Source organism: Silene latifolia, chromosome 6, assembly GCF_048544455.1.
Source record: "Silene latifolia isolate original U9 population chromosome 6, ASM4854445v1, whole genome shotgun sequence".
In the NCBI taxonomy this organism is placed as follows: Eukaryota; Viridiplantae; Streptophyta; class Magnoliopsida; order Caryophyllales; family Caryophyllaceae; genus Silene; species Silene latifolia.
In genome coordinates this window covers 127,552,867-127,579,026 of record NC_133531.1, presented here as the reverse complement: position 1 = coordinate 127,579,026, position 26,160 = coordinate 127,552,867, and positions in this window count along the sequence as shown.

Here is a 26,160-nt window from a genome sequence, read left to right as displayed (position 1 = left end):
TTGATATGATTTTCAAGTTTTAAGAGTATCTCATATTTTGCAAATATCCATGTATAATCCCGAGTTAATATTGCTCAAAATATATCCATTACATGAAAAATGAAAAATTTGTACACACTATGAGTTTCAGGTCACATTTTCAATATATATCTATAAACTCAATGAACTTATGGTCATAGTTTGAATATTTGTAAATACCATGAATTTCAAGTCATCGTATGAATATCAAATTTAACTCGTATATAGTATTTCTCATACCGAGCTTCTAGCGTATATGATTCTCACATGACTTTTCATGAGATATTTACTTTCATGAGATATTTTCTTTCAATGGTGGACGAAGTTAGCTCAATAAATGTCGTATCATTAGACTCAATTAAGGCTTTCTTATTTGGCTCACGAAAGGCCACAATATTAGGCTCAATTAAGGCCGCATCATTAATTAGGCTCATTCTTAAGCCACATCTTCTATCTCAGGTAAAGTCTTTATGAGATATCACATTCACTATTGGGAATGGATCAGATTTAGTTGGACAGGATTTATGACTTTTCAATCAAATTTCATTAATTTGTTCAACTAAAGGCGAACATGAAATCAATTCCGAAATAAATTTTCTTTAATAAAGACCGCTTTAGCCATTTTAAACTCAAATATAGTTCATACAATCACAGTTGTGAACTTCTGGCCACTGTCATTTACAGGTGAACTTCTGACCACTTAGTATTAAACAAAATTCATATAACGTAATCAAAATTTGTAGTCATAATTTCCAAAGTAGGTTGCACAGAAATCAACTAGATATAAACTTCAACGCACAATATACTACAGATACCAAGGAGGCGCGTCACATAAAATTTTACGAATGAAATCATGTTGTTACTAATATAACATACTGTAAGTCACATAATTAATTCTCATGATTAATGATTAAAGCCCTTTATCGAACAAATGCAATATTGTTACATGAACACAATTAGCAAAGAAGAGGATAAATATGTCGCAGCGATGGAATTATGTGAAAGAAGGTACTAATTTACTTACACAAACCGCATTATAATTTAACATGTGAACCAAATGGACAAAATGATTTGGTCAATATAACAAGTCATTAATAAAGATATATAAGAGTAATGTACCAATAAAAACCGGAGGAATTTATAAAATAATTAAAGATTGAGAATAGTGACCAATATTTATTATCAAAATCCAAAATGTCGTTGGACAATAGAAAACCCGTCAATGAATTAACAATGTTAATGCGAAAAACATGCTAACATGATGTGATACCCCAAATAAAATTATCTTATTTGAGAAAAATAGTTATTTGAAAAGGGAAAGAATTTTTATCTAGTAAAGTCGAAAAAGGTACACAAATGAAATGAATCCGTCCTAGAGGGAGATATTGACCCAATAAAATTCGGAAGACGTAGTAACCTAGTATAGGTAAGACCCTAGAATAAGAATAAATTAGTTCGATAGAAATCCGACTTAATAATAACTTCACCCGTAGAATTTTTACTAGATCTATCTCAAAGAAAATAACCCATAAGTTAAAATATCTAGATATTTTATGAAATTTATAATATTTTACTAGTTTTTTTAACACATGTAAAAATTGAAAAAAAAAGGGGGTAGCATGCATGGTTACCATGCACAACACGTAAACATGTAGGGGAAGTTGTAGGTTTCATTTGGATGGAGTAGAATACACGTAGGAGTATAGGTATTAGATAGGTTACTATTGTAACCGACTTAGTTTTACTATAAAAGGACGTGAAGTCTATTGCAAAAGGCATGCACACACAACTAAATAGCAACCAGTTAGAGAAAGCGTAAGTACGGGTATTCCGAATAGTGAAACAATTGAGGTATATTTCCTACCCCTTCGTCTTAAGTTAATATAATGAGTAAGTATATTATCATTATAATTACTTAACTGATATTATAATGTAAGTGAATTATTGTTTATGTGATAAAGTTATCTTATACTTGTATATTTTACGTAATGTGGTTTACGTGAGATATGACTGTGGTACTGTTTGTGTTAATAACTGACGTTATAATGCTCACATGATAATTTTAATATTAAAATACCATTGCTAAGATGTACATTTGGTCAATGTATCATCCGGGACATTATTATTGGAAGGGACCGGACCACATTATTATTTTATCCCGTGTACATGGATGTGAGCTCTAAAGTGGGCTCGGCAGGGGGCTCGGCAATTGACTCCGCCCCGTTATATCCGGATAAAAAGAAAGAAAGAAAAAAAGAAAAAGAAAAAGAAAAAAAAAGAAAAAGAGAAAAGATGGTTATCCTGTGTACACGGAGGAGGGCATAGCCTAAGGGAGTCTCATCTCCATAATGTGGCCCTGTTCAATAATAATGACCCAAGTTATATTAATTTGGGTTGGAGGTTATGGGAAATATACTCAACCGATGGTTGGTTGACCCTTTATTTTATTAATCTTTTTTTCAGGTACAGGAAACAGGGAAGGGCATGAGTGAGGTTGACGCAAGGAAATAGAATAAGAATAATGTATCATAATAAGATAGACCTATCAATAAAACATGTTACTAGATATTTGGTTGTACTGAGAAATAATGAAAGCCTTGTATTTCTCTGTACAGGGAAATACGGCGGTAACGCTCTGTAATTTCCGCTGCTATTAATAAAATATACCATTTTGTACTCCTGTCGTTTACGGGGCGTTACACATGATCCCATATATGAATTAACTTGCAAATTTATAAAAATCATTAATAATTATACCGAAATCCGAAAAAAAAAATCAAAGATTGCCAAATTACTAACATTTTTGAATATAGATTCAAAGATGCAAATGAATAATATCACAGAGACATGATCTTAAATTATCGTACACGTTATAATTCACACATGACAAATATATATAGAGGTTTTAATATTCTTCAAACAAATACAACAATCACATAGTGCTCCGAAGCATTCGATCATCAACAATTTTGGGGTAATAAAATATTGAATCATGCATAAGTAAAGTATACATACCTCGCGCATCTACTATAGGAATATAAAAATGATTAACTAAGTTTAAAACTTATGATTATGTGAACAAACGAATTCAAATATACAAGTGAATGCATATAACAAAAAAAATAAAAAAAATTGTATCATAATCATAGTAATATAATTTTAGTATACATAGAAATACTTACAAATTAATTTGGTAGAATTGTTAAGTATGAATCGAAATCACAGTTGAATAAATATAAGTTTGCAACAAACCTAAATTTGCTGATTTTCCCAAATTTGTTATCGATCTTGAATAGAGAATCGTGCTGATAACGTGTTATAAATCTATATGAGAAGAGAGGAAATAATGTAAAAGAATGTAATAATGTATTATTATTATCTTTCATGTACAATATGTGTGAATATATATATATACATCCATAACAATGTATAATGATGAAGGGTAACAATGGTTGGTGAAGGATTACAATGGTTGGCGAAGGGTTACAATGATTAGGAACGAAGGGTATAATCGTCAACCACTATATATTTTATAACATGTATAAGATTTTTAGTTTTACCATAAAACTTGTATTGTATAGTTTTTTTCCAAAAAAAAAAAAAAAAAAAAAATTATTGTATAGTATTGTAATTATAACAATCCAAAAATAATTGTCTATTACTCTCTCATTCTTTGGAAATGCTTCCATTTATTTTTTTATTTTGTTTTTGGGTGCAAAAGAGGGGCAAAGCCCCAAAATTAACTACTAACTATTACACGGGGAATAGTTATCCCAAAAATGTCCTCCCTAAGGATTGGACGAAGTTCATTAAAAGGAAAATCTAAGTGCGTAATTAAAGTACTCGATGTAACTCCCTTGTTGGCAAGTAAATCGGCCGCTCTGTTTTCTCTATATGTGTGCTCTAGCTTGACCCTCCATCCATTTACTTTTTGTGAAAAGATTAATGTTGTAAGTGGAGTGGTAAGTATTCCTAATAAAGTGAGGTGGTTTTAGTAACAAGAATAAAGTATGCATTTCCAGAGAATTGGAGGGAGTAATATTAATTTCCCCCCCTCTCACAAATCTATTTCCTAACATCTCCTCTCTTATCTTTCCCAACCCACGAGCCACGCCCATGGAATAAATTACCTTCCCCACTCCCCTCACTCAATACCATCCTCTTCCTCAAGTCTATAACTAGTCTGCCGGAAGAACAATAAAGAATTGAGAATATGTGATCACACACATTATCTCATGTAGTTCTCTATAACATATTCTCGACATCATCACAAAACGTTAGCTAGAAGCAAACCTCTCATGGACCACCTTTCAAAGACGGCCAACAGGAGTTGAAAACTTTGTAGCGAGGAGACATCTGCAAGCGTCATATAATCAGTAACATAAAGAGGAGATTTTATCTAAATAGCCTACGAGAAGCCAAAGTAAAGAAGTATAAGAATAAAGAATCTCATACCGATTCTACCAGGCTAGTAGTGTACTCACTCTTAGCAATAAATTTTTTAGTTATTCGATTTTTAAAGATTTCGAGCATCCAATTTGATCAAACCAATCCTCTTTATTAAACAAACAACCACAGAGCTGAGTTGCCAGCCTGTGGTTGAAAGTCAAATAGTCAAATGCAGTTTTTTACTTTCTGATTTCAAGGGCGACTAACTTTATATGAATTAATTGTTAATAGATGAGAGCATTGTTCATTGTTTAGATTAATTAAAAAAGTGTTCAATTACATAATACATCAGCTTCATGACATACATATATTTTATGACTTATATACATATAATTACCCGAATTACAATTTACAACATTATATAATATAATTACAATATAAAATTACAGCATTAATCTCAATTAAATTACACAACAATCGTCTTATCTGCATGTCTTGCATTGCCGATTGAGTGGCGATTTCCAATCTGATTGAACATTAAATATTATTTGTACAACAACAATATTTCTATTTTTCTATAATATAAACCGAGAATACTAACAAAATATGAATGAGAATTTATGGAGACTCCTATGTCAAATTAAATTAAATATAAACCGAGAATACTAACAAAATGTTTGTACTGTTAAGTGTGATGCTGCTTGGAGGGCTGATAGAAGTTCTGGCATGGGGTGGTGCTTGTTGGACGGTGATGGGATTTTAAGGAATTTTGCGCATGCTCACTCGTTTGCCTCTTCTGCCCTGCAAGCTGAAGGTCAGGCTGCAATCCAGGCGTTAAAATGGGCCTTGGAGGAAGGGTATCTTCACGTTAGACGGGTTACGGATTGTCTTGTCTTGGTTTTGCAGGTGGCTGGAGCGGATAAGCCTATTGCGTCTATTACTTGCATTGTCCAGGATATTAAGTCTATTACGTCTTGTTTTCACTGTTGCTCTCTTAGCTTCTGTCACAGGGGAGTGAATAGGATAGCTCATAATCTTGCTCAGGAAGCTCTGTTGTAAGCTATGCTATTTGTTGCTGTCAAAAAAAAAAAAAAAAAAAAAGAACAACCACAGAGCCTATGTGTCGCTCTGTGGTTAAAAGTCAATAATTCAACCTTTAATTTGCGTTTCCTGAATATAAGGGACCACGTTCTTTATATAATTTAATTAGAAGATTTGCTAACATGCTTTCATGATGCTTACTCTAAATAACTCAATTATAAAACTATAGTTGCTTTACTAATAAAATTAAAATATACAAATGGACAAATTAACATCATACTATAAAAATTTAATTATAAATACTAAAATTAAATTATTTACATATACGCTATATAACATATTACAATTAAAATTATATACAACAATAAAATATCACTATTGAACAATTATCCCTTTTCAGGCTGTAAATATCACTCTTAATCTCTTATTGATATTAGACCTGGCAAACAGATCGGGTTGTGTCGGGTTCGTGTTCGTGTTACATGTAAACGGGTCACAAACCCTCCAACCCAAACCCGACCCAATTAAATATCGTGTCGTGTTCGTGTCGACTCACTTACATAAATGGGTCATCAAGCCTCAACCCTAAGCCGTTAGTTTCGTGTCAGGTTCGTGTCGTGTTTTCGTGTCATGTCCATATTTGGAAAGTTTAAGTATATTTATGTGATGGAGGATCGCAAAAATTAGGATTAATTTAGTAAACAGGACATTCGTGTCGGGTTCGTGCTTAGAGAGCTCAACCCAAACCCAGCCCATTTAAATATCGTGTCGTGTTCGTGTCGACCCACTTACATAAATGGGTCATTGAGCCTCAACCCAAACCCATTAATTTCGTTTCGGGTTCGTGTCAAGTTTTCGTGTCGTGTCATGGTTTGCCAGCTCTAATTGATATTGCGAAATAGAAAAAAAAATGATTTAGAAATAGAGAAAATAATTAAAAAAAGAAAAAAATTGCTTAAAAAAAATAAAGATAGCAGCATTTCAATTTTCGGATACCCGATTCAATTTTTCAAAATTTCAATATCCGATGTCTTCAAATATTTGAATTTAATATCCGTAATTATCGAATCGGAAATCCAAACATCCACCAAAATATCCAAAAAATATTTTTCATAATTCAAAATTAAATGTCCCAAGATTTAAAATATTAAAAAAAAAAATTTCAATACCGATATATTAATACTATGAACTATCAACTATCCTTAGTTAAACTCAAAATTTGAGACACTACATCAAATTACTCTTATTCATACTACTAGATGTAAGTTCGCCAAACAAATCTGATTCTCAATTAAATATCTCAAGCGTGTTACAAAAGGATCAAACAATACATGCTCACAGCTTCAGATCCAAAATATGCCCTTCATCTTCCTATAATATGGCAAAACTCAAATATAGTTTAGAACCAGCGAATGCAGAAATTGATTTTTTTTAAAAATAAAAGATTGGGGAGATACATATGAAATAGTTAGAAAAGTAACAAATTTTTTTTATATTAGTACTTAGTATATGTTTGAAGAGGAAAAAGTGATGAAAGAGAGAAAATGAGAGGGTTTGGAAATGTGATTGAATAGAGACGGCAAGCAAGTAAGAGAAATTGAGAAATTTTGAGATTCTATTTTTATATGAAAGAAGCCCTAAAAGAGTTTCAGGCGGATAGGAGTTGGATATCCGAATATTTTATAACCCATATTCAAACTTATCCGATATTCGAAAGTTTATCCGATCCAAGCTGTTTTCGGATCGGATATTCAATTTTCGAATAAGATACTGATTTCAAATCGGATTGGATAATCGTATGTTTTGCTCTGCTTTAGATGACATTTCCATTAAATCATTCGACTAAATTATTTTAAATGTGCACGAGTCATAATTGCATTTTGTCATGTTTCACTAACTAACAATCGGTACTAAATAAAAAACGCGTCAACATTTTCATTTTAAAAGAGCACGGATAAAAATTCCATTTTAATCGTACATTGACAATTCCCATTTGGTCCTGTTTCACTAATTATCAATCACTACTCAAATAAGAAACGCCTCAAAATTTTCATTTTTAACGTTTCCGAGTGACAGTTTTCATTTGTCCGGTTTCACTAATTAACAATCAATATTTAATGCGTCAAAATTTTCATTATAAAAGTACATGGGTAAAAATTTCACGTGCATGAGTGACAATTTTCGTTTTGTCCTGTTTCACTAACTAACAATCAGTACTCAATAAAAAACACGTCAAAATTTTCATTTTCTAAAATACACGGGTCAAAATTTTCATTTAAACGTGCACGGGTAACAATTTTCGTTTTGTCCTGTTTCACTAATTACCAATCAGTACTCAACAAAAAAACGCGTCAAAATTTTCATTTTTTAAAATACACGGGTCAAAATTTTCATTTTAAACGTGCACGAGTGACAATTTTCGTTTTGTCATACTTCACAAATTAACAGTCGGTATTAAATGAAAAACGCGTCAAAATTTATTTAATTTTCATCCGAATAAATTGGCTTGATGTGTAAGTCGTTTTTTTTTTTTTTTTTTTTTTTTTTTATGTTAGTAACTCAAATTAACAAGAAAATACATACTACAATAACTACCTGTCCAATTAACCCTTATGCTTATTTACGTGAATTGCAAATAAGATTTATAATTTAAATATACACACTAAAATATGACTTTATAGCTCATCAACTATTAGATTTGTAATTTCAATTTGTTTAAAAAAAAAAACAGAGATTTTATTACTTTATTTATTTTAAAATTTTATTTTTAAAGATAATAACTTTGAAAGGAATTAATTAACTACTATAAAAATTTATCCCATATATATTAGTTTTATAATAAATAACTTAAAAGAGCATACCCGTGCAATTTGCACGGGCTTAAAACTAGTAATCTAGATAAGCAACTAACCATATTAAAAGTCACATGTAATGCTGAATTAATTTATGGGGATATGACATCTAATGGTTTGTATAGTCAAATACTTAAAATAAAAAGCATAAACTATTATAAGAAAATATCTTAATTTAAAAGTTGTGATCCATTAATCAAGCAGTTAATATATTATACAACTGGTTGTATATACAACTTATTTAATGTAGTTGAGCTTTGTTATAAAGTTATCGAGCTCTCCTAACAAAATTATCGAGTTATGATACAAAGTTATTGTGCTTAACAGAATAATTATTAAGCTCAATAACTTCATAAAATAGCTTAATAACTTGTAAAATAGCTCAACAACTTTGTGTAAGAGCTCAACAACTTTGAGACGGTTGTACAATGCTACTATACAACTGGTTGTGAGATAGTATTTGTGATTAATCAAGAACCCATGTGCTTCTACCTGACGTCTCACACAGTCCTGTTATTCATAGCATTTTGATAAATTTTCAAAGCAAATGTTTTTCACAGTTGCTTAATCGTAGCATTACGAGTTATTGAGTTAGGTAATACGGAGTAGCATGCAACCCATACACCCATGATCTATAAAATTACTAACGAAACTTTTATCCGGCCATACAAGCTAAGTGATCACACATATCGATAAGAAGTCTTTCATGCCTTACATACTCATATAATTTGATATTGATTCTTCTGCTCTCATTTTAGTAAGCAATAAATTCGTCTTAGTTAGCTTTGATAAAATACATTTGAGTGTTATTATGTGCTTGTGGACAGCGGGGGACCCACGGGGGCGCTTGGGAGGAAGAGAACAAGCGTTTGCATTTTGTTGGAGTCGCCACCAATTTTTATGGGAAATTGGAACCGTTCGAATACCTCGTGCCATGTCAAGACACAAAGTAGAGACATGAACACTAAGCAATCGTTACCCTTAGCATTCTATGTCTAGAATGACTCTCGTGGATGCCAATGAACACGGGTGTTCACGGAGATCTGGAGTAAGGGGTGAGGGTACGTATTAGGAAGCTCTTTTTATCGAACACCTAATCCCGCCCGCCTCGATAGCGGCCTCTACTAATGATTAGGGACATCATCTATACTCGATATATCGTCGGATATATGCATGCAATGCAACATCCAAGTTTTAATCCTAGCATGTGAGAATTAATACTAAGTCGGTCAACAATTAATTTAGCATATAATTGGGTCGAAGTAGGATTTAATGTTCAATTACACGTGAAAGCATACAAATGATACAAGAAATAAGATAAATACAATAAGAGAAAATTACGATAATGAAAATTACAATAATTACATTGGGATAGGCGATTTATGTCGAAAATACCTTCAAAACGGATAGTTTGGAAAAAAAAACGAATAAAAGAATGAATCAAAAGAATTAACGAAGGAGTCAGAAGGTGATAATACGGATAATAGTTAATCATACGTAAGCTAATAATTCTAAGTCAAGCAACAACGGAGTTCAGAGACAGAACTCAACCTGGAACAGGCGCAGCAGGACTGCGCCCTTTGGAAGAGGCGCAGCAGATGCTGCGTCTGTTCCAAGGGTGAGTTCTGGCTGTGAAGCCGGAACTGCAAATCGTTAACATAAATTGGTGATTTTAAGGATTGGTTAATATATTTACTCGGATGGAAGTGATTATCAGGTTATTTACATATGATTATTGGTCATAAAAGCGATAAAACATGGATAAGACGGATGCAAACGGAATATTTACATGATTAATGAGGATTAGTGACATGGGTGAATGAAATAAACTAAACATGATGAATTGATGACAAATTAATGATGAACATGCGATGAATATGACAATAAACAGATGAAAATATATCAAAGGATGAATTACAGAAACTCAATATGAACAAATCGAATTTCTACAACCCGGATTGAATTTAATGACGAAAACCCGCAAATATGAGATTATAAGGGATTTAAGTCGAATTTAATGATTAGATTACATGTTAATGATGATAAATAACATACATATGAATTATTAGACTACTATGTCGAAGAATTAAAGAAAACAAACGAAACAAATAAAAGACGAACGAATTACAGAGGACGAAGGAAGAAGAAAGGAAGCAGGAACTGCGGCAGCCTCACGAAGAGGCGCAGCAGGAACTGCGCTCCTTCGAAGAGGCGCAGCAGTTGCTGCGTCCTTTCTCGACGTTTTTCTACTGGAAATCCGTAAAAAAAGAGGTTTTAAACAAGGTTTTAGAAATCGGTTTTAAGAGGTGTTTTCGACATAAACCTTACATTGATGATTATACAAAAAAGTAAATAACAATAATAAAAGAGAGATTTACACCCTCAGACTTACATGTTTGACGAAACGAGAAGGACTAAGATATCGATTAGTGATGCTCGACGCGAATATAACGAAAGTGCCCTCGTAAGAGGAAAACGATTAAGATTAATTAAGTTGATTGATGTGGAGTTGGTCAAATTGGTCGGTCATGCAAACGAGGTTGGTACTCAGAAGGATCCGAGCTTACGTGGTCGAAAGTTCAAGCACGTAGACGCCAAAAAGTAAGAACAAAGGTCTAGAATGCAAAAGGAGAAGAGAAGGGCGGACACTCGCGTGAGAAATATGAGGAGCGAAGGTGTAGACACCTCGTTTCTGCACCCCTCGCAAACCACCCGGTGATGATTGGGCCGCATGTTTGGTACGCGGAACGATTTGTGACAGTTCATAAGTTTATCGTCAAGTGATTGCTCAAATATTAATGTCTACCTCATGGTCGTCATCTAGGTGTCATTACGGTCGTTTTGGCAGTAATTAGAGTTCATTTGGAGTCCGGGTCAAAAACCGTCTTCATTTCCTAAAACCGTCAAATCCCGAGTCAAAGCAATGGGCTTGTCTACCTAAGGTTAGGATGTCATAAAATGTTGAGATTATGTCTCATTTTGAGTCCCATGTTACTTCTTTAGGCTAAACTAAAAGTTTACATTATAAAATGTGCATTTCATTTAGCTAAAATGATAACCCGACCTTTAGGCCCATTTTACGAGGTCATAACGGATTTTTTGGGTCAGGCCTATTTCACAGAAAGTTCTAGATCTCTTTCTTAGCTTTCCAACGCCACCGAAATCACCTTAATCCGAGTCTTGTAGAGAAAGTTATGCCTAAAATACGACAGGCTGTCAAACGCGTTTTCTACGCGCAGAGGAACCTACCGGGAAAGGACGCGCAAGTCTTTGCGCTCTTTCCAAGGGACGCAGCACTTTTCTGCGCCTTTTCCCAGGGATTTCTTTTTGTCCAAGTTTCCGTGTTTTAACCTAAGTCGGTTATTTCCGGATCTTTCTTTCCGTGTCCTAGTCTTACCATAATTCCGCCGCATGATTAGTATAAATAGGAGCTTTCGTTCCTCATATTTCTCACGCGAGTGTCCGCCCTTCTCTTCTCCCTTTGCATTCTAGACTTCGTTCTTACTAATTGGCGCCTACGTGCTTGGACTTCCGACCACGTAAGCTCGGATCTTTCCGGGTACCAGCCTCTCCGTTGCATGACCGACCAATTTGACCACTACACTCAATCAATCTAATTAATCAACTTGTTAAATCGTTTTCCTCTTTCGAGGGCACTCTTTCCTTGCATTCGCGTCGAGCATCACTAATCGATCTTCTTAGTTCTTCTCGTTTCGTCAACATGTAAGTCTGAGGGTGTATATTCCTTTTATTTATTGTATTTTAATTATTGTATAACAATTGTAAGATTTATGTCTAAACACCATTAAAATCGATTTCTAAAACCGTCTTTAAAACCTGTTTTTGCGGATTTCCGAGAGATGACGTCGAGAAAAGACGCAGAATCGCTGCGCCTCTTGAAGGAGCGCAAAGACTGCTGCGCCCTCTTCTTCGTGAGGCCGCCAGCCTCGCTTCTTTCTTCTTCCTCCGTCCTCTGTAATTCATACCAAAATTGTTCCTTTTGTTTTGTTCTTTAATTCTTCATCATGGTAATTTATAGATCATATGTATATTGTATATAATTCATCATTCATGCTTAATTAGCCATCAAGTCCGACTTAAATCCCTTATAATTCATATTTGCGGGTTTTCGTCATTAAATTCAAGTTTCGGGTTTTAGAGGTTCAATTCGTTCATATTGAGTTTCTGGAATTCGTTGTTGATAAATTTGCATCTGTTTATTTATCGTGCATCACTAATTCGTCATCAATTCATCATGTTTAGTTTAATCAGTTAATCGTTTGCTAATTACTCATTCATTAACATCGTCCTTTCACATAATTAATCCGTCTTGTTTCCGTCTCATCCATGTTTTACTGTTTTTATGACCTCCATCATATGTAAATAATTCATTAACCACTTTCATCCGAGTCTAAATCGAAATCAATCCCTTAAATTAACAAATAACATTAACGGTTTGCAGTTCCGGCTTCACAGCCAGAACTCACCCTTGGAACAGACGCAGCAACTGCTGCGCCTCTTCCAAAGGGCGCAGTGTCTGCTGCGCCTGTTCCAGGGTGATTTCTGTCCCTGAATTCCTTTTCTGCCTTGACCTAGTTTGTTTAGTCTACGTGTAATCAACTAATATTCGTATTATCACACTAATTCTTGTTCGTAATCTTATTCTTTTATTCGTTTTCTCAAATCATCTGTTTTAAAGGTATTTTCGACATAAATCACCTAATCCAATGTAATTATTGTAATTTTCATTATTGTAGTTTATATTTATTGTATTTCTTTCATTGTTTGTTTCTCACATGTAAATGAGCATTAACTCCAACTTCGACCCAATTGTATGCTAATTACATGTCAACCGACTTAGTTAAATTCTCATATGTTAGGATTAATCTATGGATGTTGCATTCATGCATATAGCCGACGATATATCAAGTACGAATAAACTCCCTAATCATTAGTAGAGGCCGCTATCGAGGCGGGCGGGATTAGGTGTTCGATCAAAAGAGCTTCCTAATACGTACCCTCACCCCTTACTCCAGATCTCCGTGAGCACCCGTGTTCATTGGCATCCACGAGAGTCATTCTAGACATAGAATGCTAAGGGTAACGATTGCTTAGTGTTCATGTCACTACTTTGTGTCTTGACATGACGCGAGGTATTCGAACGGTTCCAATTTCCCATAAAAATTGGTGGCGACTCCATACAAAATGCAAACGCTTGTTTTCGAGCCCCTTCATCCAAGCGCCCCCGTGGGCGGCCCGCTGTCCACGCTTTGGCGACTCATTGGGATAATACACTTACGTGTAGCCAAGGGTGAAACTTGAACAAGGTTAGGGAATAGTTTGTACAAGACAATTGTCGGTTTTCATAACTCGGTCTTCCTAGATCGTTTATTCGGCCTTCCTAAGCCCAACCCAACCCATTCGACCAATCGTCCCGTCTAAACGGTCCTAATTCTTATTTGGGCCTAAGGATGGATAGCGATTGACGTCATCCATACCATGATGCTTACTCTTGTTTGTATCAAGGGCCTTCACTACTTGAGGAAATGGACTAGGAATCGGCCTTACTCTTGTTTGGCACGAGCCTCTCCACAGACTTCGGGTTTGATGGTTCGGTATGGCAACCCACCCTTTAAACCAAAACCCTTCTAAATGCACTCAGCATCCCGTTATAATGCTTGTATAAATGCTTGTACATTACATGATCACCATTTTCTAAACAAAACCATGACGATTTTTCAAAAATCAAAACCCCTTTTCTTAATCAAAATTTCGAAATAGGCCATTTGATTAGCGCAAAATCCAGTCGAAACTCTGTCCGTTTGTCGTGTCAAACTTCGGGCCTAAAACCCATTTCAAAACCAAATACAAAAAAAAAAACGTAAAAAAAAAAAAAAAAAAAGAAAAACAAAAAAAAAAAAAAAAAAAAAAAAAAAAAAAAAAAACGTTTTTTTAAAAAAAAAAAAATACTTTTCAAACCATGTAAATGTAAATGTGTAAATTCAATTGGCCTAAGTTAGAGTCAAAGTTCAAACCGACTATGTCTTAGTCGGAACTCCGTCAAGTCATGAACCCGTCTTCCTTTACATTTTGGGTCTTTTCAAAGTTCAAGTCAAGTCCTAAGGCGTCACGCCGTCATTTTGGAGCCTCTACCCCAATTCAGTTAGGATCTAAACACTCGAGTCACACGTTCCGACGCTCAACACACGAGTCTCAATGGGCCTCATATTTGAGTCTAAACTACAATAGTCTTCTTAACACCTATAAGCAAACCTCGAGTCCAGAATCAACACGTGTCATCAATCCCGTCAATAAGGTCAAATGTATAAATGTCACTCTGTCAAAGTCAACACTCGAGTCTAAATTAAAGTCAAGCACCGTGAATTCAAACACGAGAAGTCACTCACGACGTTTCATGAATTCACAAGTCAAGTCTAGATTTGTCATCTTGTCCCTTCCTTTGTTTGTTGCCTTAGTATGCGTGATCCCATGTCGAATCAAGTTGTAATGCGCGTCATTTCTGTCGAGTAGGAATCCAGCAAGTTCTGTCAATCAACAAGGTCACGAAGAAGTTCAAGCCACAATCACTGTGTCTCTCCAAGATGTTTATGCCATGGTTCTACGAGTTCAAGCTACAGTGGAAAATTTGAGCATTCGCGTCTTCACCCTCGAGAATGGAATGGTGGAAAAGAACACACCAACTAGAGAAACCTCTAGTCTAGGTCGTCCAAAGCTTACCTCTTGCAATAACCATCGTCTTAGAAAGCCAAAAATAGCTGAAAGAAAACCTGGGAGGCATCAAAGGGTGCTTACCGATTTAGGCATGTCTTATGCCGATGCTTTGAAGAGACTTTCTGCCCAAGGTAAGCTACATCCAATAGGACCGACTCCGGATCCACCACTAGAGAAACAGGTGAACCTCTGGAAGGGCAACAAATACTGCTTATACCACCAAGGTAGAGGTCATGATATTGAAGAGTGTTTTCTCTTGAAACACACCATCGAAGATATGATCGAAGGGGCATGCTTCCGAGCCACCTTCACGTCAAGAAATCCAAGAAAATCGACCCTCTTGGGTCTAATATCATTAAACATGACGAAGAATCATCTCTAGACTGTTCTCATCTCCTCGATCCTCATGACAACGGAGATGTCAACATGCTTGAAGACGACGATATCCAAAGTGGAATGCTCATGCTTTCCATTGCCTTCAATAATAAATTTTCAAAAATAGAGGGAGCTATTGATAGCCTAAACTCTCGACTTTCCAACATGGAGAACCAGTTCGCCGAAATGGGTAAGAAGCTTGATGCCCAACTTCTCAAGATGAAAAGTGTCCAGACAAACCCTCAACTTGACAGTCCTAAGAAGAAAGCAACAAGTGGGCAATCCATTCTTAGTTCTTCTCATCCAAGAATCAAAATCAATAAAGGCATCCTCATGGATCCTTCGTCAAAGAAACCTAACAACCCTGTAAGGTCATCCACAAAGGCTTCCGAAAGTAAGGGCACACCTCCTAGGAAATTTACCAACATTGGTATTACATACACGGATGCCCTTCATAGACTCATGGAGCGACGAATGTTGAAACCTGTCGGTCCTACACCGATCCAAAAAAAGTCTAGGTTCTGGGATGAGAATGCCTATTGCCAATATCACAGGGGCAAAGGACACGATACTGAGATGTGCTATAAGCTCAAGCATGTGATCCAAGATATGATTGAAAACGGGAAGTTGTCCCTCTCAACCTTTAACTCACACGACAAGTTAGGCAATCCTCATGGACATACCACTTATCAAGAAACTCTTCTTGACTGTTATCCTTCCAATGTTTCCAATGATGAGGACGGGGTGCTCAAATGGGTGAATGCCCAAAGCCAGATGCCGAAGCCAGTTGCTGGAAGAGTAAACGTTCAGGCATGGGTCGATGATTACGAGTCTGGATCTAAGACCGAGTCAAAGTCCGAGTCCGAGTCCGAGTCTTAGGCTTTCTATCTCATATTTGTTCTAGTATCTTTCTCCATTTTCATTCCTAGTGATAACCTGGGGGCTGTCCCATGAGTCACGTGTCTTCTCATATCTATGTTAAATACATTTATTATCCATTTCAATAAAAGTACACTTTTCAATCCACATATTCTTCATATCTCTTCCTTTTCCTGTGACAACAAGAATTGATTTGAGATATTTTAAAAAAATGAACAACAACAACCACACGTTCCAAGTCGATGTGAGTATACTTAGATGATGTTCCATTCCGAGTTGTAGAGGACCTGAAACTCCGTGTTCTTTTCTTACCTATTCCATGTCTGGCAATAGAAACCACAATATAACCCTAGTTTAGGACGAGCCTATCTCAAGAGATTCTAGGACGAATCCAGACCATCTCCCTTGTTAACGATCCATGACGGAAGGCAAGCCCATTTCCCACAATAAACAACCCGTGTTACTAAAAAAAGACCAACCCGTTTCACACCAAAGGTGCTAGTCTGACCCAAATCCATTGTAACAAGCAAATCCAAGACGATACGAGCCATGATCAAAGAAAAAGGCTCAATCAAGATGAATACCCAAGATCAATATCCAAGGCCGCAATTATGCCCGTAATCCAAGACAAAAGAGTCAAAAGAAGAAAGCTCAATCAAGCGAGTCAATGTCGATATCCAAAGACAACGTTATCCTTCAAAAACCTGATCCAAAAATCTAAGCAGAAATCCAAGATATACTCTAGACCAAGAATCCGAGCCTGAATCAAGAACAAGCCTGAAATCAAATACTGAACGAAATACTGCTGAATTCTAGATAGAATCAAGACACCAATCAAGATGGTTAGCTAGCACCCTCACTTAGCCTTTTATACATCACACACCCTAAGTCCTTCTCGAGACCGTTACAGGGAGATAGTTAGGAATTTTGAGAATCCTCTCAAGCTCGTCAAATATACCCATCCTTTAAGGCCAAGACATGGAAACTTGAACCCACGTCATTTTAACCTACCTTTATGTGCTCAGGCTACATCAAGCCAAGAGACCCCATTTCCAAGCCACATTACAAGCCATAACCCCATTAAGCCTTGACTCCACAAAATCAAGCTCCAGAGATTTGTTCATCAAAGCCTCTTATTACCGAGCTCCACATTCCAAATATCCAATCCAGTTTCACCTTGACCCATACACGGAGTCTTCAACACTTTGCTACCTAGAACGAGACATACCCAATTCATCCTTAGGGTCCACTAAGTGTGCTCACATGACAAGGAAATTTTTACAAAATTAGTTATACATCTTTGGTCTATGATTGATCAGAGGGAGTTATCTCAAATCGATTCTTCGAGTCACCAAAGGAATATTACCCTTGTGACCCCTGCACTTTAAGGTCCTGACAACATAGCTTAGGCACACACTTGAACTACGAGCATGGTTTGATTTCACCTTTTCAGGTGGATACGTAGGCAGTCCTTTCTTACACAAAAAGGATACAACCACAACACCCAAATAAAATTAACCAAACCTCAGAACTACGATCTGGTTTGATTTCACTTCACGTGAATACGTAGGCAGTCCTCAAGGACACAACCATCCCCACTTCCAACTTCCAATCTCAATTATCAACCACCTCAACCATCAACTTTCGACCATCCCCACTTCCAACTTCCAATCTCAATTATTAACCACCTCAACCATCAACTTTCGACCATCCCAATTTTCAACCTTCCAACCTCAATTAACATCCCTTCCACAACCAACACCTCTATACTGGGGGCTCCTTATTGTCGCCCAGCCTCTTTTTTACCAAAGTCCAGAGTCATCTTCTCATCCTGGGGGCTTCTCTTCCAAGATGCCACCCTTCCTTCATTCCTCTAAGTCTAGCTAGTACTCGGTCCGGACAATGACAAAGATCTTAGATCAATTCTCCAAGTCATCGTGCCTCAAGAGGGGTCTCTTTTACAGCAAACGGTGTCAAAAGATGTCCTAGTAGACAGATGATCTATGCCTCATGCCTTGCCTTTTATATGCCTTCGTCATTCTTGCAATTCTCCTACCTAAGGAACTTATACGCGTTGTCACCTGTACTTGGCTAGGGGTTGCGCATACTTAAACAAAGTCTGTCAAAGTCATCCCTGTGTCACGTCAAATCTAAGTTAGTGTCGCGTCAGTCAAACCTAAGTCTACATTTCGCGTCGCGTCTATATAAGGTATGTGTCATGTCAAGTCCTATGTCTAAAGCCCATTTGAATATGCATATACGCATTACAAACGAAAATTTCTTTGAACAAGTTTTAAACGACTTTTAGAAAGAAACGACTTGTGCAAAACCTATGTGTCTCCTCATTCGACGTCCATGCGATAATTGCTTACGTGCATATATTAGATTGCATTCTTGTGTGGCTACTAACCATGCAGGTAGGTATCAGAAGCAGTATTTTGCAGTATTGCTCAGATCCCTTTATCCAAATATTAGCAATATTTTGCGCAAAGATTGCTCGATCCCTTTATCCAAATAAGCAGAGATTTTGCAAGATTGCTCGATCCCTTTATCCAAATAAGTAGCAGATATTTTGCAAAAGATTGCTCAAATCCTTATATCCAAATAAGCAGATATTTTGCGATTGCTCACTCAAGATTTCTTCCATGACGATCAAGATGTTCCTAGTCGTCAAAATATTTCTCCCAGTAGCGGCAAGATTTGTGATGTTGCTCACTCAAGATTTCTTCCATGGCGATCAAGATGTTCCTAATCGTCAATATATTCCCCAACAAGAGTTCGCTTGAGACCAACGCAGTGATTCAACCTCAAGTTTTTGCCGAGTTCGCTTGAGACCGACGCAAGCGATTCCCCAGCAGTTTCTACCGACGTCCTGCTACCCTCGATATTATTGTTTCCTCACGGAGTTCGGCAAAGGTGTCGTTCTCCAGAAGTTCCCAAACCAGAGCCTCCTTCCTTAGGTTCGTAAACCCAAAGTAGGATTCTTACCCCTAGATTCTTAGATCCCAAAATGGCTTCCTTTAGGTTCATAAACCTTTAAGCTCCCACACCAACATCCTTAGGTTCATAAACCCATAAAACCCTTTTGGAGTTCCCATGCCTCAGAAAGCTTAAACGCACGCGTTTAAAACAAGAATTAGTAAACCAGTAGTTCCTAAACTTAACCCTAGGATCCCCATTCCTTTTAGGTTCACAAGCCTTTAAGTTCCCATACCAGCATGTCCTTTCCTTTTGGGTTCGTACACCCAGGTTCACACACCTAGCTTCTTTTAAGTTCCCAAACTCCCTAGAGTTCGTACACTTCTACCCTTAGGATCATATTCCTTTAGGATCACCTTTTCCTTTAGGATCACCTTTCCTTAGAGTTCCTATACCCAAACCTTGGTTACCCCTTAAGTTGAACTTATATTTGACCTCCTTCCCATCGATGCTTTCCTTTAGGGTCCTCACACCCTAGCACAATCCTTATTTATCCTTTAGGTCTTACCCTTAGCTCCTACGCTTACCCTTAGCTCCCACGCAACTCCAGAAGCATCTCAGGAAGAAGTCTCAGGTATGATCTCTTCTTATGGCTGGCGAGCTTCCTTACGTAGTCTAATGGACTTTAAACGACCCTCCCCGATAGTCGACAGACTCTAAAATGTTCCCGACGACAGGTCCTTGGTTCAGACCCCTCGAACCGCCTTGCGTCGCCATAGTCGCCAGGTTGTAATCTTCGATTGAACTGATGGCTATACTTTGACTTTCGCCTTGTCCAAGCCTCGGTCAAAGTGGGGCTCAGAGACACCTCGTTTCTGCACCCCTCGCAAACCACCCGGTGATGATTGGGCCGCATGTTTGGTACGCGGAACGATTTGTGACAGTTCATAAGTTTATCGTCAAGTGATTGCTCAAATATTAATGTCTACCTCATGGTCGTCATCTAGGTGTCATTACGGTCGTTTTGGCAGTAATTAGAGTTCATTTGGAGTCCGGGTCAAAAACCGTCTTCATTTCCTAAAACCGTCAAATCCCGAGTCAAAGCAATGGGCTTGTCTACCTAAGGTTAGGATGTCATAAAATGTTGAGATTATGTCTCATTTTGAGTCCCATGTTACTTCTTTAGGCTAAACTAAAAGTTTACATTATAAAATGTGCATTTCATTTAGCTAAAATGATAACCCGACCTTTAGGCCCATTTTACGAGGTCATAACGGATTTTTTGGGTCAGGCCTATTTCACAGAAAGTTCTAGATCTCTTTCTTAGCTTTCCAACGCCACCGAAATCACCTTAATCCGAGTCTTGTAGAGAAAGTTATGCCTAAAATACGACAGGCTGTCAAACGCGTTTTCTACGCGCAGGAGGAACCTACCCGGGAAAGGACGCAGCAAGTGCTGCGCCTCTTCCAAGGGACGCAGCACCTGCTGCGCCTTTTCCCAGGGATTTCTTTTTGTCCAAGTTTCCGTGTTTTAACCTAAGTCGGTTATTTCCGGATCTTTCTTTCCGTGTCCTAGTCTTACCATAATTCCGCCGCATGATTAGTATAAATAGGAGCTTTCGTTCCTCATATTTCTCACGCGAGTGTCCGCCCTTCTCTTCTCCCTTTGCATTCTAGACTTCGTTCTTACTAATTGGCGCCTACGTGCTTGGACTTCCGACCACATAAGCTCGGATCTTTCCGGGTACCAGCCTCTCCGTTGCATGACCGACCAATTTGACCACTACACTCAATCAATCTAATTAATCAACTTGTTAAATCGTTTTCCTCTTTCGAGGGCACTCTTTCCTTGCATTCGCGTCGAGCATCACTAATCGATCTTCTTAGTTCTTCTCGTTTCGTCAACATGTAAGTCTGAGGGTGTATATTCCTTTTATTTATTGTATTTTAATTATTGTATAACAATTGTAAGATTTATGTCGGAAACACCATTAAAATCGATTTCTAAAACCGTCTTTAAAACCTCGTTTTTGCGGATTTCCGAGAGAGAGACGTCGAGAAAAGACGCAGCAATCGCGCCTCTTCGAAGGAGCGCAGCACTGCTGCGCCTCTTCGTGAGGCCGCCAGCCTCTGCTTCTTTTCTTCTTCCTCCGTCCTCTGTAATTCATACCAAAATTGTTCCTTTTGTTTTGTTCTTTAATTCTTCATCATGGTAATTTATAGATCATATGTATATTGTATATAATTCATCATTCATGCTTAATTAGCCATCAAGTCCGACTTAAATCCCTTATAATTCATATTTGCGGGTTTTCGTCATTAAATTCAAGTTTCGGGTTTTAGAGGTTCAATTCGTTCATATTGAGTTTACGAATTCGTTGTTGATAAATTTGCATCTGTTTATTTATCGTGCATCACTAATTCGTCATCAATTCATCATGTTTAGTTTAATCAGTTAATCGTTTGCTAATTACTCATTCATTAACATCGTCCTTTCACATAATTAATCCGTCTTGTTTCCGTCTCATCCATGTTTTACTGTTTTTATGACCTCCATCATATGTAAATAATTCATTAACCACTTTCATCCGAGTCTAAATCGAAATCAATCCCTTAAATTAACAAATAACATTAACGGTTTGCGCTTCCGCTTCACGACGAACTCACCCTTGGAACAGACGCAGCAACTGCTGCGCCTCTTCCAAAGGGCGCAGTGTCTGCTGCGCCTGTTCCAGGGTGATTTCTGTCCCTGAATTCCTTTTCTGCCTTGACCTAGTTTGTTTAGTCTACGTGTAATCAACTAATATTCGTATTATCACACTAATTCTTGTTCGTAATCTTATTCTTTTATTCGTTTTCTCAAATCATCTGTTTTAAAGGTATTTTCGACATAAATCACCTAATCCAATGTAATTATTGTAATTTTCATTATTGTAGTTTATATTTATTGTATTTCTTTCATTGTTTGTTTCTCACATGTAAATGAGCATTAACTCCAACTTCGACCCAATTGTATGCTAATTACATGTCAACCGACTTAGTTAAATTCTCATATGTTAGGATTAATCTATGGATGTTGCATTCATGCATATAGCCGACGATATATCAAGTACGAATAAACTCCCTAATCATTAGTAGAGGCCGCTATCGAGGCGGGCGGGATTAGGTGTTCGATCAAAAGAGCTTCCTAATACGTACCCTCACCCCTTACTCCAGATCTCCGTGAGCACCCGTGTTCATTGGCATCCACGAGAGTCATTCTAGACATAGAATGCTAAGGGTAACGATTGCTTAGTGTTCATGTCACTACTTTGTGTCTTGACATGACGCGAGGTATTCGAACGGTTCCAATTTCCCATAAAAATTGGTGGCGACTCCATACAAAATGCAAACGCTTGTTTTCGAGCCCCTTCATCCAAGCGCCCCCGTGGGCGGCCCGCTGTCCACAGAAGGCTCCTATTTATACTAATCACGTGAAGGAATTAGGGTTTCAGAGAGTCTTTGGAAGTGAATCTCGGAAAGAAATGAAAAAAATACGAAAATTACGCAGAAAAGGACCTGTTAAGAGGCGCAGCAGCCACTGCGTCTCTTGGAAGAGGCGCAACACCTGCTGCGTCTGTTCCCAAGTGGTTTCCTCCTGCGGAAGAAAGATTTCCGTGTTTGAGTTATGGTAGGACGGAATAATTTGGTTTTCCTTAATATTTTATGTGAATATTACGGGAAATTGTTTACCAAAGGATAAAGATTGTGAAATATTTATAAAATATGGAATAGAAATATCCTAACATTCCAACATTCTCGACTCGGGATTTAACGGTTATCAGAAAATGAAGACGATTTTAGGTCCGAACTCCAAATGTACTCTAATTACTGTCAAAACGACCGTATCGGCACGTAGATGACAACTAAGAGGTAGACATTAGTATTTGAGCAATCACTTGACGATAAACTTACGAACTGTCACAAATCATTCCGCCTAGCAAACATGCGGCCCAATCATCACCGGGTGGTTTGCGAGAGGTGCAGAAATGAGCTATCTATAGAGCCCCCACTTTGACTGAGGCTTGGACAAGGCGAAAGTCAAAGTATAGCCATCAGGTCAATCGAAGATTACAACCTGACGACTATGGCGACGCGAGGCGGCTCAAGGGGTCTGAGCCAAGGACCTATTGTCGGGAACATTTTAGAGTCTGTCGACTATCGGGGAGGGTCGTTTAAAGTCCATTAGACTACGTAAGGAAGCTCGCCAGCCATAAGAAGAGACCATACCTGAAACTTCCTGAGAGACGTTTCCGGAGGTACATAGGAGCTAAGGAGTTAAGGTCAAGCGTGGGAGCTAAATAAGGTGAGTAGCAGGACGCATGCGGGAACTGCTGAGAGAAAAATGCTTGGGTAGTCTTCGAGAAGTAATTGAGAATAGCAGGACATAAGCGGGAACTACTGAGAGAAAACTGCTTGGGTAGTCTTCGAGAAATAATTGCGAGTAGCAGGACACAGGCGGGAACTGCTGAGAGGAAACAACGTTGATCTCCATGTCTCGAGAAGGAAGGTATATCCGTTTACTCTCGTTGGGGAACATGATCAGGAATTAATCTCCATATCTTGAGAGGGAAAGTATATCCGCTTACTCTCTTTATAATGAAGGCGTGTCGAAACACCTGTGAAGGAATACTTGCTCGTTGCGACAAGCAAAGTCTTGGAAGCAATAAATAACGTATAATAGTCTGCTGCTGGCTTAGAAAATGCGGGTCGGAACGAAAGAAAATCGTTAAACGGACCAAAAGGATAAAACAGCATCGGGGAAGAGGCGCACCAAAGATGGGCCCACAAATAACGAACACATAACGAATTTTTGAAAACTCGTATAGAGGGAACACAAGGAAGAGGTGCTTATCGGTGGTCGAGACCGTCAGGTATGAACCTTGTGCCTATTTCATTTTCGAATTTTGATTTTCCAACTTTTCTTGAAACGATTGCTTGGGATGATTGACATGAGCCAATTTTGTTGTTTACAGGGGGACCGCGAGCTGGAGCGAGAGTTGATCCAGTCTCGGGAGGAGACAGCTCGCTTGTTGAGGGAGCTCGAGGTTCGAGACGCCGAGATTGCTGCTCTTGCGGCAAGGGTTGCAGAGAGTGAGGGCGACAGCAGAGTTTTGTGCGCTTTTGTTTGTTTGTTGGCTGTATTTTGCACAGTTGTACATTTGGACCTTCATTTTGAACATTCTGGACTTTGTTTGGGGCTCGAGCCCCCAGTTTGTTGTACATTTTCCTTTTTGGTTGTATATGAGATGGCCTGAGTGCCTTTGATGTTGGGTTGTGCTGCTTGTTGTTCCGGGTGTAATTCCGAAACAGAGTTATGACCACGTAAGCTTGTTAAATGATGTCTTTTGCTTGACTCTTCCTTTCGGCCTCTCCTGTGAAGATGAACAAACTGAGGGCTCGGCTTGGTACCGAGCGTACTCACTCCGACGCTCAAGTCAGTAAACTTAAAGAGATTAAGTTGTGTGTTACTTGAGAAAGTATATTGTAGAGAGATAAGAGAGTTTATACCAGATTAATAGTGAGTTTTAGGATGAATTGTGGATTATTGGGATCGTTTTCTCAATGAGGATTGAGGAGTATTTATAGACTTTCACCTTTTGTCACGTAGTGGCCAAGTGGCAGAGCAGGTGGAAAGACTGTTCTACCCTCGGCCGAGGGACCCATGGCAGCGGTGGGCCGGCCCGGTTGACTCCATGCCGAGGGGACCGGATGTGAGTACGCGGTTTGCCTCCCGGTGGCTAGTTGCCTAGCCGAGACCCAAGTGACAGCCGACAGTCGCGCGTCGGTTAGGGTCAGTCGATACGTTGACTTGCTTGTCTTTTGGCTTTGACCTTGCTCAATATGTTGACTCGGTCAGCGGGTGCAGAATATGCCCCATCAATTTGCCCCCAGCGTAGTCTATGCCGTGGTATGGACCTTTGATGAGTGTTGAGCGTATTCTGCGCAAGTTGAACTTCTTTCCCGGCTTCTTCTTATTCGGCTTGGTTCTGTTCAGGCCGTACCATATCCCCCCTCCACATGGATGTGTAATGGACATCCGATGTGGAAAAGAAAATAGCGCTGGCCGAGACCAAGGTTGAGAGTGTCGTGTGCTTTTGATTGCCCCCGGCCGGTGCTGTCTTTGCTTTGTTGATCAGCTGGCCGTTAGCAAGTAGATACCAAGGAGCGTGTCGAAGAAGATTTGTAACTGTATGTCGATTGACATTCCGTGGCTGCATGCTTGACACGTGGCTTGGCATTGATTGGTCGACGTTTCATGGGCTTTGCCCTGATTGGTCCGCTTCATGGGCTTTGCTTTATAAATAGAGCAGTGTGCCCCGTTTTTTTGCCATCAAACTTCATTTTCTCAAAAAAATTTCCTCTCTCTTAGTTTTTCGAAGAAACTTCTCTCTAGTCTTGAAAGCGTTACTCGGCGTAGCACTTTTCCAAGGTAAACAAACAAATTTTTCCAACTTTTAATTGTTAAGTTTTTGTTGTCATTATGTCTTCTGTGGATGCTCAACCCAAGATACCTCTCAAGGGGGGCGAACCGTCGCGTCCTGATGAAGAGGAGCCACTGGTTGTCACCCCGATAGGGTTTGGGGGTCCCAAGCCGCTTTCTCATGAAATTGATGAGCAATGTTTGGAGGGTTTTGACGATGATGATGATGAGGCGACCCCTTCTGCCGTAGAGAGGCCGCACTTTTCGTGGCACGGCGATGCCTGCTCGATCAGTCCTGATCGTGCCTGGACGAATAAGTTCGCTAGCTGCTCCGGTTCTGATCTTTTTGAAGACCATTACTCCTTTGGCAGGGGGTATAAAATTGTTATCCCTAAGGAGGGTCAGGCCGTCTGTTGCCCTCCCGAGGGTTGTATCGCGTATACATCAGACACCTGGAGTATGGGCTCCGGTTTCCTCTGAATGACCGGGTGTA